The 17,929-nt window shown below is 45.2% G+C and overlaps 1 protein-coding gene across 6 annotated transcripts in view; it reads right to left on the bottom strand.

Annotated features, from left to right (window-relative positions):
- The window catches only part of KIF21B (kinesin family member 21B), a 714,596-nt gene that overhangs the window by 32,384 nt on the left and 664,283 nt on the right, over positions 1-17,929 (bottom strand). The gene's annotated exons all lie outside the window — the stretch shown is intronic.

The raw sequence follows: 17,929 nt of genomic DNA, 5'->3' as shown, positions 1-17,929 counted from the left end.
AATGGTAGCGAGGTGTCAGGTTGCTTTAGGACTGGTGCAGATACAAATTTCTGTTTCAGGGTATGGAAGGCTTGGATGGCTTCATCTGACCACTTAGACGGATAAGACCTTTTTCTGGTGAGGGCTGTGATGGGAACAACAATGGTGGGGAAGTTCCGAATGAATTTGCGATAATAGTTGGCGAAACCAAGGAATTGAGTGTTGTTGGGATCGGCCAATCACGAATTGCTTGGAGTTTCTCTGGGTCCATCTTAAGGCCAGAACCAGAAATGATGTAACCCAGAAAAGGAATGGTTTTGATTTCAAACACACATTTTTCGAGTTTGCAGTATAGATGATTTGCACGTAATCGGGAAAGCACCTCTTTTACCCAGAATCAATGATCTTCAATGTTGTTTGCGAAGATGAGAATATCATCCAAATAAACAACAACGTGTCGATATAGTAAGTGTTACTCACCGCCGTCCGGGATCTGCTGCACCCGGACGGACGGCAGCTGCGGCACGGAGGCTGGAGGCGGGGGGCGTTGCTAGGCAGCGTCCCAAGCCTCGCTCTAAGGACGGACGTCGGCGCGTTGCCTAGCAACGTCCCCGAACTTCCGCCCAGCTGATGGGGATACACACGCGCGCGCCTGAGTGACGTCAGGCGGCGCGATCTTTTGATAAATAGCCGGCGTCTGCTGGGCACAGACGCCGGTTATACTAATTGCTTCCTTCGCATATGTACCCGGTCCCTGGAGCTGCTGTTTCCAGCTCTATCGCTTCAGCCTGCTCTGCTCTCCTGGCTCCCTGTTGCCCAGCCAGCTCCTGTGGATTTCCTGGCCTGGGCTAGTGCCTGCGTCTGATCCACACATTCCATCTGCTTGTGGGTCACGAAAGTGCTCCCTAGGAGCCTGGTGTTTTCTACCTTTTTGTGATTTTGTGGCCCTCCGTGGCCTTCCCCTGCCGTGGGGCCCGTCTTGATTCTTTGGTGTTGTCTCTCTATTATTTCCTCAGTTGTTCTTTCTATTTCAGCTATTGTCTGTCGCCCTAGCTCCCGTCAGGTAGGGGTGTACCCCTCTTCATCTGCACCCGGCTTTGGGGAATCACTTGTCTAGGTGTGCCCCCATCCTGAGATTCCCCTTTGTATCTCTTGTGTCTGCGACTGGGTCGCGATTCCCGTCCTTGACCTGGTGTCGGTTAGTCAGGGGTCCCTTCCAGCTAGGCCCTTTAGCCAGTCGTCCTTTTGAGATACTCCCTGGCGATCGCTCACCCCTTGTCTTTACGTAACACCTGGCTGCATCGGGGTCAGAGCCGGCTTAACTGGCTCTGTCGAACGTGGCGGCTACAGGCGAAGCCTAGCACTTGCAGGGGTATTCCATCTGCCCGGGGGACTAAACAGAGTCAGTGTAGGTTTTGCTGTGGCCGTCCTAAACAGCGGTCCCAGCTACGGGCTCACGCCTGACCTATTGTCTCTTGCCAGCTGTCATACCCTCCATAACCCTGCCAAGTCCCGTAACAGTAAGTCTCTAAAAATCTCGTTCACGAAATGTTGAAACACTGCTGGAGCATTACTGAGTCCAAAAGGCATGACCAGGTATTCGTAGTGACCGTCTCCACTTTAAATGCAGCTGCAAAATTAATTATCACAGTACACACACAACAATTATACTAGCACACAGCAGAAGTACAGTTGTACAGTACAGTTGGAGCCACAGCTATGTTCACGGGGATGAGACACACGAGCGTTTCATACTGTAGTATACTGTGTAAGCTCGCTCTGCTGGGCGAATGTCGATACCGTTCCATCGGTACATTATATATCAATCTGCCGCTAGATTGGTGGTGCATAAGCCACCCAGAGGTGGCGACTTGTATTGCATGGTGAGCATCCACGCCCCTTGTTGGATGGGAGAGCAAGAAGAAGAAAGGATCGCCAAAACCTCTGCGCTGGCGCGCTGGCAGCAAGAATGAGAGGCGCCTCTCATCCACACTTATTACTCGCTCCCACTTACACTTGCAGGATTTTTGTCGGGCAGCACCCACCTTATGGAATGCCCTTCCACGCACACTAAGACTCTCCTCTAGCCTCCAAAATTTCAAGCGTTCCATGAAAACTCACCTCTTTAGGGTAGCTTATCATATTCAGGACCCCCACACAACCTCCAGTAGCATTCATATCTAATTGCATCCCATCAGGACCACCTTGTAATCTGATGGGACTGCCATGCTATGGAATTCCTTATGTATCCCTCCTATTATCCCTATAGATTGTAAGCAGGGCCCTCCTACCTCCATGTCGGTTTGTATCTACCCAGTTTGTTTATTCACTGTTCTTTTCAATTGTAAAGTGCAACGGAATGTGCTGCGCTATATAAGAAACTGTAAATAAATAAATAATGGCACCAGTCTGGGAATATCTCTGATCGGTGCCACAGTGGGAGCGCAGTAACTGCTGGATCTTACCCAGCTTTGATTATGTTACAAATCCAGGTTCAGACAAAACAAAAACAAAAAAGGAACCACGTCAAGGGAAAGATGTATCTAGATACAGTGTCTACAGATAAAGTACATGCTCATCAATGTAGGAAGGAAGGTAAGATAGGAATGTTCTCTACCCAGTGGCGTAACTATAGAGGGTGCAGGGGGTGCAACTGCTATGGGGCCCGGCCGCTTGGGGGGGTGGGGGTGGCGAGGATCCAAAAGGCAATAACCTGCATTATCTATAGTTATGGCCCTTCCTGCAGTCTTTCAAATATTTAGCCTTTTCTTTTTAATTAGGTGCTGCGCTAGGCACCTGGCAAATGGTTCTACCTTGTGTTGTAGTGTAGGACTCGGAGCTGGGGGGTCAGCTGTGTGGAGTGCAAGACTAGGGGGTGCTGCAGCTGTCCTCTTTGCTGGGCATTCGCTGATACAGCGTTACCAGCAGGCGCCCAGCGGCTCCTTCTTAAAAAGGTAACATGCTGCACCAGGACATCAGATAGACAGCGTCACAGAGCTCCTCCCAAGCACCCACCCAGCGCAGCAGAGAGTCAGATAATTGATGGCCCACTGGCAGTCTCCCGTGCATGCATCCTGGCCACTGCAGGATGCCACAAACTCAGATAACTGGGTAGGGTGGAGAGGTGGGCGACCCGGCACCTAGTGGTGCTGCTACCTACAATAGTTCTTCAGTAGTGGTGCTGCTACCTACAGTAGTTCTCTCCGCTCCCCCCTCCCCCCCTTACCACTCTGTTTCCTCTCCCCAACACCCTCTTTGTATCTAACTATCTGGTCCCCTAAACGGCATGGGGGGGGGCTAATAAAGAGTTTGACACGGGGCCCATATAGCTGTAGTTACACCACTGTCTCTACCACATTAGGGGTTGGGTGTAATGATGCTGGAGTTTCCTGGCAGAATTATTATTATTTTTTTTAAAAGCAGCAATCATTTACAAGGCAAAACAATGCCCTCTAAATAATTGCCTCTTTAAAAAATGTCCAAGTATGGCTGGAAACCCGCAACTCCGTCTAAATCAGGCATCATTTCATCCGGCCCTAGGAATACTAATCTGAGCAAGATGACGAGATGCCACATGTGCACTTTAGACGATAACCATCAGGATATCAAGAAACAAGACCCAACTATGTTAAAAAAAAATAGAAGATACAGCATATACAGTATATAGAGTCCGAAATAATAAATAAAATGTTGAACATAATGTCCATTAATGCCAAAGGGCTAAACTCACACCAAAAAAAAGGAAAAAGATATTGAAGTATTTCTCACAACATAAAGTAGATTTGGTAGCAATATACAGTAGCAAATACAGTTTTCTAGGATTATAAAGGGGTTTTATTTAGTTTCCTATTATAACTTAAATAAAGGTAAAACTGAAGCACTTCCCATAAATATGGACCCGATGACAGTAACTATTTTTAAAAATATGTATAAATTTTAATAGAAAGATGATGCTCTAAAGTATTTGGGGATTTACCTTACAACTTCAGAGACAAAGCTATTAGATTGTAACTATGGTGTTTTACTGAAACAACTGATTAAACATGCTGATGACTGGATGAATTGTGTAGTGTCATGGTTGGATTGCAATGTTTAACATTTTTCTTTTGTTTGCCAAAAATACTCTACCTGTTTAGAGCAATCCCTAGAATGTTACCCAAATTTTGGATATATATATTTAATAAATTAATGAATAGATACATTTGGGGAAATATGAGACCTAAATTTGCAAGAAATTACATGGCTACTGTATGTAAAAAAAGCAGGGAGGGCTGGAATTTCCGGATTTGGAGCTATATCAATGGGCCAGTTTGATTGACCAAAAATGAAATTGGTTGCCTATAGATAAACTTAACCCAGCTGCGAAATTGGAAGAATATATAAATGGTGGGATTGAATAAGCATATATTTATGCATCGCTCAAAGCATGGGATAGGTGGATTAAAACATTGGGATTTTTTTGAAGGGGTGATTTTGTACTTGTATCTCGTGACTAGAAATCTGGCTGCAGAAGAGTATTCAAATTTTAAAGGACTTGTATATACAGTAGATGAAGAACTTATAACCTTTACGTAATTAAGAGAGAGGTTGATGTCAAATAATTTTATAAATACATCCAAGTTAGGCACTGGATAGGTTCTTTTCCTAAAGACCTTAACACTGGATAGGTTATTTTCCTAAAAACCCTACAGTGGTGCACAGTATTCCAGAAAAGATCTTTAAACATCTTAAAATCATAGGGGAAAAAAAAAGGAATTTCAATATTTTATAAAGAAATTTGAGATATACAAATTTTGGAGAAGACTTAATGGCAAAAAAAATGGGAGGATCTAGGTTTCTCCATGGAAAGTACAAAGTGCGCACAAGTGTTTGGGACATTGTACAAAACGCTTACATTTTGTACATGTATTGAGAGATATAGGGCCTTATTCTGGTTGGAGCGGCCGGGCCGTACGCGTACGTCCCGGGATTTTTTATGATCTGCGCATGCGTACATTCGCCAATGCGCAGGCGCGACCACTCACCAACGCTTACGGACGGGTCTCTACGTGCGAAAAAACCTGTACGCGAGTGTACGGTATTGGGGGCGGCATAGGGGCGTGTTGAGGGGAGCGGCCGAAATAATGAGGGAAAATGGGCGTAAATATGGGCGTACACGGGGGTGTGCACCAAAAATGAGCGGTGCTACTACCGCACGATCGACTAAGGCACCGTTCATTTCGGACACAAAACAGGCGGCCGCCAACCGCCAGCTCAAACCACCCCTACAGATACCGCATGCCAGCGTGCGCCTGAGTTTGCTAATTAACGCTGATTCCTACTCAAACACATACACCTGAATGTAATAAGCAATGCTGCAGTCTATTAAGTCCAAACCATGATTTCACTACCTGCAAGCCACACACAGCACTCAAACACATTGGAAGCTTATCTTTCTATACTTCTCGACATTTAAAGGTTTGTTTAATTTAAGGTAAGAATCTTTTGAAGACCTGCTTATATATGCTAAGGTAGCTATTTGCTAAACAGTTAGACACATTCACTACGTGCTTTCATAGACTTTACACAGTAGCACACTCAATCTACACAAGTCGACATGTGTCAACGTGTTCACTCTAATACAAACATAGGTTTTGTATTTAGGATACAATAACATAAACCACATCTAACACCTACAAAGGATGTTTCAGCAATGTTTGAAGCCCATGACCACTATTTTGCACACAATCTTTGTATAGTACCCAAAATACAGAACTCTACCACTATCTCATCTGCTATGAATTGGATTTGACTACACTCTGGATGTAAGATGCCACCAATAACATTATTGCACTCACATCTCTCTAACAAAGGATTCCTACATCTGCTCATGATACTGTCAAATCATATATATGTAAAAACTTATACATGTTTGTTCACAAGCAATTTTATCATGTTTGGCCCATTCACACATCTTTTTTTAGGGAGGACACATATGCATTCCTACACAAATTTACCTTTTCACCCTTGTTTGTCTGCCTCACCCACTCCATGAGGAAAGCATTGTTCTGGACCTGCTTTTACCTACTACTGTAGGAGCTACCTCACCTGCACACAAACTGCTTTCTCACCTATTAAGTTGCTCTGCACATGTGCTGACACAAACTAATTAGCAGGGAAAAGTTGGATAGGAACATGGGAATGGCTATGGAGAGGGTTACACATGGGAAACTTCGACCACACTTCAACAAATGTTCAAAAATACCCTGGTCAGTAAGTACACATAAATCTAGTATTTGTTTCACACAAGAAATTACACATACAACAATTTTGATTTAATTGGTAAAAGAAATTTATTTGCTGTTCAGCATCACAGCTTAAAGTGTGAACACTTTAATGTCAGAAATCAAATAAACAAATCAAATAGACACAAAAATAAAAAACAGCCAGAACAAGAGGTTGCATATCTCCAAACATGTGTTACCCTGCAAATGCAATGGTGAAAGAAATGGGGACACCAGAATACATACTGCAACAACCAGGGTGAATACTAAGCAAGATACACACCACCAAAAATTTATCCTGCATTTGTAGAGGTCAAAATAAGAACTTTAATGCCCATGGCACGCAAATGGATAGATGGCCAACTCAGGAAGTGGATGTCCAGTGCAATTTAAACATTTGGGGTCCAACCACAGAGGAAGTGAACCAGGTCTCATTATTTGGGCCCTTTTTTCCCCCTTTTAGATGGGGCCTTGGGGACAGGGGCCTTTGGGTCAGCTGGCTTGCGGCGTCTTCCCCTAGTGGACACAGGAGGGTCAGCAGAGGTGGAAGGTTGGGGAGCAGCTTGGGGTGGGCCAGCAGATGGGGGATTGTCCCTTAGGGACCTGGCGGTGGTCAGCTGCTCCGCAAGAAGTTCATTCTGGCGGCTGAGGTGTTGGCCAATGCTTAGCATGCCAGCCGCCAGAGTGTCATTAATGCGGTTCAAGGCCTCACACTGCAGCCTGTTTGTGGCCTTCCACTCCGCCAGAAATTCCGCCACCTGCTGTTGACGGATCGCAGCATCCACCCCTTGCTGCTCGATCCTCTCCAGCATCACCATCATGCTCTCATCCCATGTCTCCTGTGGCTGGGGCTGGGGGTGTCTTCTTGGTGGAGGCTGGACCACTCGCTCCACCTGTGGCTCTGCAGAGGAAGATGCTGCCGGTACATCCTGGGTTTCTGCTTCTGCTAGGATAATAATTGAAAAAAATGTCACCATCACATACGCACTAAAAAATCTCTTTCAAAATACAATGCATTACTGTGACTTACCATCAAAAGCAGCATCAAAGACCTCCGCCGGGAGCTCACTGTCCATATTGGAGATCCCCCTGACCTCGCCCACATCAATGACGTCCAAGGCGTCCTGCTCCAGGGGGGTATACTCCAAATGATCGGGCATAGGACCTCTCCCGGTGGACATGCTGTGGTTGTACCGGTCAGTCATCTTCCTCTTCATTGCCGTTTTGAAGTCAGTCCACCTACAAGTTTAAAAATACAAATATCACCATGAGATATGTGCACCACTGTGCTACGTGTAGGGTTACCACCTAGTCCCTTTAATTCCGGACACATGTTACTTACACAGGTTCTGTGGCAGTTTAAAATTAGGTGAAGTGGAGTCTTGAAGTCAGCCAGCCACAGAACCTGTGTAATTAATATGTGTCCGGAATTAAAGGGACTAGGTGGTACCCCTAGCTACGTGACATTTCCTAGTGTGGGTGATCTTATGTTTTTTAGCCATATGTGTCCCACACACACATTCATGTCTCCATTAGGAGGCATTTCAGTGTCTCATCACATTCATTAGGCCACTAAATGCACATACATACATCACTATGCAGAAATGACATCATCCATGGCCAAATTATGCACCTCCACCTGTTGTGAAACTACACATTCCACCATAGCTTGACAATGTGGTTATTATGTAGTAATTTAACTATGGGATGGCATACTGGGATGTGTAGTTTCTCACCAGCTACATGTGCACAGTTTGCTCATTCTTGTTTCAGTAGCATCATATGGAACATGTTACAACAACTCTTTCAAAAACACACTTTCTCTTGTCCCATCACATACTTCACATGAGCAGAACTGTGCCCATAACCTCACATCACACCAATGGTGCATGTTTCATATATCAATGTGGGTTATTAGACATGGTTGTGTTCACATGTGACATTGAAGTGTAGCACTATCTACAAACACACCTTTCTATTATTCTCAAAACATACATGTAACATATGTACACACATATGACATTATCAGGGGGACAAACACCAGGGCTATTTTTCAGCAGGCTCCAGCAGCAACTGAGGCCCTTATTCTAGGTCACTCTTTCTGACCACATATTTCTTAGATGGTCAAAACCATGTGCACTGCAGGTGAGGCAGGTGTAAAACCCCACCCAAATCTGATTATCTCTGCACAAGTAACACCTGCCTCACCTGCAATGCACATGGTTTTGTCCATCTAAGAAATATTTTGTCTGAGTGAACTAGAATAAGGGCCTCAGTTCCTGCTGGAGCCTGCTGAAAAATAGCCCTGACAAACACACTAACCTTTTCTTCACCGCTAGCCAATCTCTGACCACTGGTGACACCTGGTTCACTTCCTCTGTGATCTTGTCCCAAAGCTTTCTCCTTGCACTGGCACCCGGCTTCCTGGTTGCCAATTCTATCCATTCGCGTGCCCTGGGCACTAAGATTCTTAATTCTGCCTCTACAAATGCAGGGTTTCTCTTTCTGGTGGTGGCATCCTGCTCAGTCCTCACCCTCGATGTTGCAGCCTGTTTTCTGGTGGCCCCAGTTCTCTCACCATGCACCTGCTGGGTCACACCTGTTTGGAGAGATGCAACCTCTTGTTCTGGCTGGTTGCTTGGCCCTTGTGGAGCTGGTGGAGGTTGAACAGGGCCTGTTAGTGAGGGGCCCGCTTGGTCTGGCAGGCTACCTCTCTCTTGAGCCCTCCTTCTCCGCTCCTGTTCCCTCTTCTGTAACGCTTCAAGCAGGGATTCTGCTTGTGCTCTCTGCAGAGCGTCCTCAGCTGCGGAATCGTCTGAGTTAGACATGTTTGCAGCAATTCTGGGCTGCATCTGACTGAATATTTATATGTTAATCTCCCGCCATGAACAAGGGGGCGTATATTTTTTCCCGCAATGGACTTGCTAATTTACGCCGATATTTCCCGCCGATAATTGCCGCTTAAATTACGCAGGTCTCCACGCACCTGATCAATCACCTGTATATGCACATACACAGGTTGTGGAGCATTGTGTTCTGCATCGTGAAATGTGTGCACCTGTCATTCCAATGATGAGTGTTGTCAGCTGGTATCTGTTGGAGTTCGTGTATGCTTTGTGAGTCACATTTCAAAACATCACGTTATAATGCTTTCCTTACATATGTAATGAGTCTGAAATTGTCATACACCAACATGTTGCATTGTGACCCTTTAAGCAGCGTATTTATAAGTAGACGCTTGCGTGTATTATTTTCCACACACTGTATATACAGTACGTCTCTCCATGGAAAACGGTGTATTGTGCCCCCCATTAAGCAGCATATTTGTAAGTAGACGCTTGCGTGTATTATTTTTCGCACACTGTATATACAGTTCCTCTCTATACATTGAATGCATGCTGTTGGTTTTGGTCTGTGTATATCGGAACGGTCCGCGTAAGTTTCTATTCGCATCCAGTTTGTTAATGTAAGAAGGATTAATAAAGTTAATACCAAACAAACAATTTTTTACACCAATCAGCAAGCACCAAAAGTGATATATGTACCTGCAATTATTAACTGCGCCATTGGCACTATGACTTCAACCAGGGCTAGGCCGTTTTCGACCCAGGAGTTGTTGGCCTTGGTTGAGGTCATGGACCGTCACCTGGGGCCCAGGGGCCCATATGTGAGCAATATGGACAAGCGGCGGGCGTATACTGCTGCCCGCCGCCTAATCTACTCCACGACCGGCATCCGCAGAAGCCTGGGGCAAGTGGAGCGGCGCTGGTCTGACCTGCGCCGGCGGCAGCCAGTTTTGCTCTGCACACTTCGCCGCCATATTGCCCGATGTAAGTTTTTATTACTAGTATGTCTGCGTTTTTTTGCAAATGTTTTCTGTACTTTTTATAAATATGTTCCTGAGTATGTGGGTGTATATGGGGTGTATATGGGGTGTATATGGGGTGTATATGGGGTGTATAGGGGGTGTATATGGGTGTATAGGGGGTGTATAGGGGGTGTATAGGGGGTGTATATGGGGTGTATATGGGGTGTATAGGGGGTGTATATGGGTGTATAGGGGGTGTATAGGGGGTGTATATGGGGTGTATATGGGTGTATAGGGGGTGTATATGGGGTGTATATGGGTGTATAGGGGGTGTATAGGGGGTGTATAGGGGGTGTATAGGGGGTGTATAGGGGGTGTATATGGGTGTATAGGGGGTGTATAGGGGGTGTATAGGGGGTGTATATGGGGTGTATAGGGGGTGTATAGGGGGTGTATAGGGGGTGTATAGGGGGTGTATATGGGGTGTATAGGGGGTGTATAGGGGGGGTTTAAGTAGTGGCTCAGTTTTTGGGTGTAGCATATCAATTAGTTTGCATGATAAATGTCTGAAATATAACAGCAATGATAATTTGGAAGGTTATGAGCATGACTAATGTGAATTTTTCTTTCCCCCTTTTTTATGCAACCCAATCTTCGATTTCGATGTCATCAACATGAACATTTCAGCACGGGCAAGGGCACGCATGGAAGCCCGGGACCAGGCAGCCCAGGAGCAGGCAGCCCTGGAGCAGCCAGACGAGGAGGAGGAAGAGGAGGAGGAAGAGGAGGAGGAGGAGGAAGAGGAGGAGGAAGAGGAGGAGGAGGAAGAAGAGGAGGAGGAAGAGGAGAAGGAGGAAGAGGAGGAGGAAGAAGAGGAGGAGGAAGAGGAGGAGGAGGAAGAGGAGGCCGAGACAATGGCTCAAGCTGGGGCCCACACAATTTCCCCATCCCCTTCCCCCACCCCCTCCCCAACCCCCACCCCCACTCCCTCCCCAACCCCCACCCCCACCCCCTCCCCAACCCCCACCCACACCCACACCCCTACCCCCACCCCCTCCCCACCCCATTTCCAACCCCCCTACACCTCTCCACCACCCACCCCCAAACCTCTCCAATCCCCACTCACACCCACTACCTCTATCCAAATTCCCATCCCATCCCCCTTGCTCCTGACCCCCCCAACCACCGCACAGCCAACCAGCGGCGACCAGGATGGCTCAAGTAGCCGTAAGTAAATAATGTGTCTAATGTTTACCTACACATTTCTACACATAAACAATCACAACAACCACATATGTGTATCCAACATCAACATTAGTTGCAACATATCACTGCAGGGCGACCATGAGGTGTGTCCTGTCCTTCTCCAGGAACAAGGGTCCCCTTGGTGGTTTTTTTGAGTGTGGCCATGCCTCACCCCTTGAATAATTGACATAACAGTACATCCAATGAGATATCCGACATTAGTGGTGTGGTAGTAATGTGGCTCCAGGTGTTGGGTAACTCCAGTTCCCAGCATGATGTGCAACATAAATGTAGAGATTGTTTTGTTAATAGTGTGTGAGGCCATGCGGATGCATGCTTTACAAACATAGCTGTAGGCCTATAATTTGTACAGCAATGTCCTAAATTTAAAATAGTAAGGAGTGCTTAAGCCACAACAATGTCATAACCCTTAAATAGCACAGCCTAATTGTGAGGTTAGAGGACAGTCCCCCAAAACCAAACTACCAATTGGGTCTCAGCATACATACATTCAAGAAGGAGTAATTTAATTAATGTTATTTACTATGTACAGTATGTGTGTGTTAACATACAGATGGGGCAAGCCTTATGCTTGCTGGCGAATCGCCAGCAGCATGCCGCTGGCGATCCGCCAGCAACACGGCGCGCCATCTGACTGAGACGCGCGTGCGTCCCCCACGCACGTGCGTCTCAGTATCCGGGCGGCCGGCGGGCGAGGCGGACACAATACTGTCCGCCTCCCGCTCGAGGGGGGCTGGGGGGACCCGAGGCGGCTGTGGGGGGGTGCGGGCGCCCGGTGTGGGCACCGGGCGCCCGTCGGAAGGGGACGGCAGCACCGTCGGAAGGGGACGCGCGCGCACCTCGTGCGCGCGCGTCCCCTTCCGACACACAGATGGCGCCGGAGCAGGGAATGGCGAATGGCGTCGCCATCGCCATCCCCTGGAAAGATGAGCCCGGCGCCATCTGTATTATTTTTTAGTACTGTGTTTACAGCAGACCCATCTTCAATGTAGTTTCAAAATGTATGTGGCCTTCACACATAACTCTGAACTTTTTATTATGTACAAATACAACAAACATTTGTGTATGTTATATATAAATTTTTTGTTTTATCCCTTCATTACAGACACTGAACAGCAGCAGGAGGAGGTGGCAGCCCTGATGCGGGAGATCGTCCTGACTCTCCTGTATCTCCAAATACTTTTTGGCCTACTGGAGGTCCGCATTTAATTTATTTTTATCCCCCCCCCCCCTTATTGTTTTTGTTAGAAATAAAAGTTTCTATTGTGTTCTAAATTGCCTGTGTTTTTAATAATAAATATGTTAGAGGGCTTGTAAGGGTAGGTACATACAGATGTGTAATGTAATTTATATTTGTCATTTGAGGTGAGGGGTAATGATTGATGTGTGAATGTGTGTGTTTTTGAGTAAAATAACACATAGTGAAAATGCATGAATGTTTAATGTTGTTCGATTAAAACATCACACATAACATCAGGGTAGGTATACATGTTACACATTTTGGACAAACTAATTATGGACATAATTTGGTACATATACAGAAACACCAACATAACTTGATTTAAAAGTAACAGCAATATGGGGACACATAGATAGTGATTAAAATGCCACATTAGAACATAACAAATATACATGTAATGAGGGTTAAAATGTAGTTTTATTAGGGTCTTTATTAAGGTAGACAATTGAGTTAATAGAAAACAATAATTGAATAACAAATAGATTAATTAATCAATTGTCAGAATTGTAGTTGAAAGGCAAGATTTGCAGGTCCATATATGTGAAGGGTATGCCAGCGTACACGGACGTACGCTCACTCTCACGAGCGGTGACATAAGCTGAGTTTTCCATTGAAAACAATAGGGAGCCGTCCGTGCAAGCTGCCGTACGCTCAGATCTCCGCAAGAAGTCGGTGGGATGACGGACGAAAGACGTCCGCGTACGTTGCCGTACGCTCAGTTGTACGCCAGTTGTCGGAGTGTAAGGGCTGGGCCGGCCGCGTACGTTGCCATACGCTCAGTTGTACGCCACTCCCCTTCTACGTTGTTACTGCCCGTACGTAAGCGGCTGATTTGTGGGTGGACTTAACCCCAACGGCCGCGTACGGCTAGCGTACGTTAATAGTGAACGTACGCACGTTTGGCCGCACCGATCAGAATAACCTCCACAGTGTATTAGAATTTATCATCACACTGTATGTATTGGACCCCGGCTAAGATATGTAGAGCCTGGCCAGACTTGACTGATATATGTTGGAGATGTAGGGAAGTACTTTAGCCCACTTGATCTTTGAGAAAACCACCGAGTCACGCAGGTGGGGAAACGTGTTAGATCTCTATTCAGCAGTAACCATCTGCACGACGGCCAGCCGCTGTAAGTTCACCTGACCCTCTCACTCCACGGGAGATTGGTGACAAGTTGAACCCGAGGGGTGGAGGTGGATTCCAATTCTCTGGACCTATTAATAACTTCATGGCCCATATCTCACATTTGGAGGACTTAAAGCACTCCCGGGAGCGGTAAATATATACAGCTGGGTGACACTAACAAAAGTGAACTAACACCGTTCAGGTTCTTCTAAGCCTGCAAATTTACTTTCACTAACCAAATAAGACTAAACCCATTTTAAGTGAATTATTATTGGGGTACTTTTAAGTGAATTATTATTGTTTTACTGGGCCAGCCTATCACAGATGGTTTCCTAGAAGTGAAAAGCCTACCAGTCAGACAAATAGCCCAGAAGGATCAATTACATCTGGATTATTGCATTAGTGGGATTGTTCACATTAATTATAATTCCACAGTTGTTTGAATGTGATAGGTATATGCCAAGCATTTGTTTTTAAACACTTATGTTTTAGAATTAATTTTTATGTGCAGCTTATTAGCTGAGTTCTATTGAAAGGATTTTTTGTAATTTCTTATTTTATGGCTCCTTACCCTGATGTTTATTTATCTTGCTTTGATATGGATTAAATAGAAATTAATTATGTTAATTATTTGTGTCAGCTTATATTAGTATCGTATGCAGCACTTCTAGTGCTGTTTCCAATTTGCTATAATTACTGTAGTTGGTGATACGATACATATGTTTTGGTCCTGTAGAAAACTAAGGTCCTTTTGGGAAGAAGTGGAATTACTGGTATACCAGGTATGTGGAATCAGATTGATGCTTTCCCCCCAGCTGATACTGCTCCACTTCTATCAGGTGGAACTGTAAATATTACAGCAATATATTATTCTACAAATATTAATGGCATATAAAACTTATATTGCAGTTATGGAAGCAGGAGCAGGTCCCAAGCATTTCAATGACTATTCATAAAATAAATTACTGTTATAAAAAATGGAGAGTGGAAGCTATATTAGAAAAATTGGTTAAAAACTGGCAGCAGTGGGCTGTGCTTAGAAATATTAGAATTGGTAGGTCATGGGGTAACGGAACCTTTCCTGGGGTGATATAAACAAAAGAGGTATTATTTATAATAGACCAGTCCTATGGTTAAAAATATACTTGATTATATTGACTCTTCCTCTTAAAGATATTGATAAGAAGATTAAAGAAGTATGAATGGAGTTTTTTCGGTACTTGTTTCCTAGCACGGCGCCAGCGATAAAAATTGTATCCATCGGGTGCTAAAAAATTGCGTCGATCGCATTGCATGCAACCAAATCGCATGCGATTTTTTACATTGGAACCAATGTAAAATGGTCCGAGACCCGATTTTACATTGGCCCCAATGTTAAATGCCCCCCAGACCCCAATTTTCATTGTATCCCCACCCTGATGGGTCAAATGCCCCCCATTGTTAACGCCACCCCACGATGAACGCCAACCCGAAGCGTTGCGAGCGCAGCGAGCCCTCGAGGGGCGGTGGTATGCGTCCTCTGACCTTTTCATACCCCCACCATCCACGCTGGCGTGGAGTTGACTTTATATAGTGTGGCGAGCGCAGCGAGCCACCGAGCCCGAAGCGTGGCGAGCGCAGCGAGCCCTGCGAGGGGACGCGCATTACTTCACAGGTATTACACGTCCCCTTGCGGGGCTTGCTACGCTCGCCACACTATATAAAATCAACTCCACGCCGACGTGGATAGTGGGGGTTTGAAAAGGTCGGAGGACGCATTCTGCCGCCCGATGCGCTCGCCACACTTCGGGTTGGCGTTCATCGTGGGGTGGCGTTAACGATGGGGGGGCATTTTACATAGAAATTACCCATCAGGGTGGGTATACAATCAAAAATCGGGTCCATTGGCCCATTTAACATTGTTCCCTATGTAAAACCGGGTCCATCGCATCGGTCGCATTGTATGCCATTATAATGGCATACAATGGACCCGATTTTACATAGGAATTTAACATTGAATACAATGCATTCAATGTTAAATCGCGTTGGTCGCATCGCATACCTTAACTTAAGGATGCGATTTTTTAATTGTTTTTCCTATTAATTTTGTAAGAGGAAGAGTTGTAACAGATTACTCTTCAATTTGTGTTGTATCTATATAAGAAGATAAATAAAGTAAAGAAGAAAAAAAACAGGACCCTACCTAATATGGTGGGAACAACCAACTGTATAGACAGAGGAGATGTCTCTGTTAGGGCAGTATTACTATTCTGAGTCTTACAATAGACTCCAATGCAACAAGATGAGAAACCCAAATCCTCATAGGGTGTGTGGATGACAGCAATACATACTGTACTAGAAATATGGACAGCATTAATGGCAAATTAACAGTATCACCGGTAGTTGGGAAGCATGTCAGAATCTTTTCAGACAAAAGGACAGTGATAGCCTTCATAAACCATCAAGGGGCAACAGATAAAAATCAATGATTTCAAAATTGCAACTTTCAGAGTTCCATGTCACAGACAAATGGAATATATCTAAGGATTATCTCAAATGAAGGAAGAATGGTCTTTAAACCAGGAATTTTTTCAAATACTGGTGATCAAGTGCAGATATTGGAAGCTTAATTAATTCTGTACATCCAGAGTGGATCAAGCACACAACAGATCAAGAACACAACAGTCCTACAAATATTTCAAAAATGATCCAGAAGATCCAGCTGGAAATAAATTCTGAATTCCATGGTGGAACTATCTATACCAGCTCTAGTCATTATCAGTTGGAAATATTATCCTGTACTGAAACACAATTTGGGAGACATGTCCATCACACAGCCAAGTGAATATATGATTATTCAGCACAATGCGGTTACAAGTATATTTGTTGCCCTCCCTATTACATTGTTAGAATATATTCCATTGTAAAGGATCCCATGGAGGATTGAAGGAGATTGGGGTTGCATGCTGCTTTTACCACTTGACTCAAACCTCCTCCCAGGGCTGACTAGTTAGTGTTGTAGATCACGTGGATATTAACCATGGACCAAAGAAAGGTAAAGTTTTAGCCATAGTGGATGATCTTAATAAAGTTTTCAGAGATGTTTACTATCTTTACTACATAAAAACACTTTTGGTGGGTGAAGTGGCTGAGCATATGGATTGTGTATAAAGCGTCCAAAATGTCTATAAAGAAGTATTGCTATCAACTTTCCCCCAAAAAGTAAAAATAAAAGTTATTTTTGGATAGCATTTAAAATTTAAAACACCAAAGTGGCTGGCCACATTTTCAGTGCACCGCAAGACCGTTATTATCCGGTCTAAATACTATTGTCATCATGCTACAGTGACAGCACTGCTGGCAGAAAAGTGGGTACTTGTTTCCTAGCACGGCCACAACGATCATGATCGTGGGCATCGTGAGGAAAAATCGGGGGCATCGCGGCCATCGCAAGCACTAAAAAATCGGGTGCGATGGTCGCGACGCGATGCCCGCGATTTCCCCATAGGGAACAATGTTAAATGCCTCAATTTAGCCGCGATGCCCCCGATTTCCCATAGGAAACAATGTTAAATGGATCAATTTACCCAAATCATCATAGGGAACAATGTTAAATGGGCCATAAACCCCCCAAAACACCCCTGAACAGTGAAATGTCCCCCCAAAAGTATTTTACGCCACCCCACGATCAACGCGAACCCGAAGCGTGGCGAGCACAGCGAGCCCGCGAGGGGCGGCGGTACGCGTCCTCCGACCTTTTCATACCCCCACCATCCACGTCGGTGTGGAGTTGAGAATAGAATAGTGTGGCGAGCGTAGCGAGCCACCGAGCCCGAAGCGTGGCTCGCCACGCTTCGGGTTCGCGTTGATCATGGGGTGGCGTAAAGTACTTTTGGGGGGACATTTCACTGTTCTGGGGTGTTTTTGGGGCTTTCTGGCCCATTTACCATTGTTCCCTATGATGATTTGGTGAAATTGAGGTATTTAACATTGTTCCCTATGAGAAATCAGGGGCATCGCGGGTACATTGAGCCATTTAACATTGTTTCCTATGGGGAAATTGTGGGCATCGCGTCTGGACCATTTAAGGCTTTTTTAGCCGCATACGACGCGATTTTGACTATTTTCAATGCATTTCAATGGGAAAATCGGGGGCATCGCGTCGGTCGCGTCGTATACCACTAAAAATGACACACGATGCCCGCGATTGTGGCCGTGCTAGGAAACAAGTACCGAAAAGTGTACCGAAAGGAATTTTATATTAT

Source organism: Crinia signifera, chromosome 2, assembly GCF_055691185.1.
Source record: "Crinia signifera chromosome 2, ASM5569118v1, whole genome shotgun sequence".
NCBI classification, from domain to species: domain Eukaryota; kingdom Metazoa; phylum Chordata; class Amphibia; order Anura; family Myobatrachidae; genus Crinia; species Crinia signifera.
Note: the sequence above shows the minus strand (reverse complement) of the source record. Positions and strands in the feature narration are given on the sequence as shown.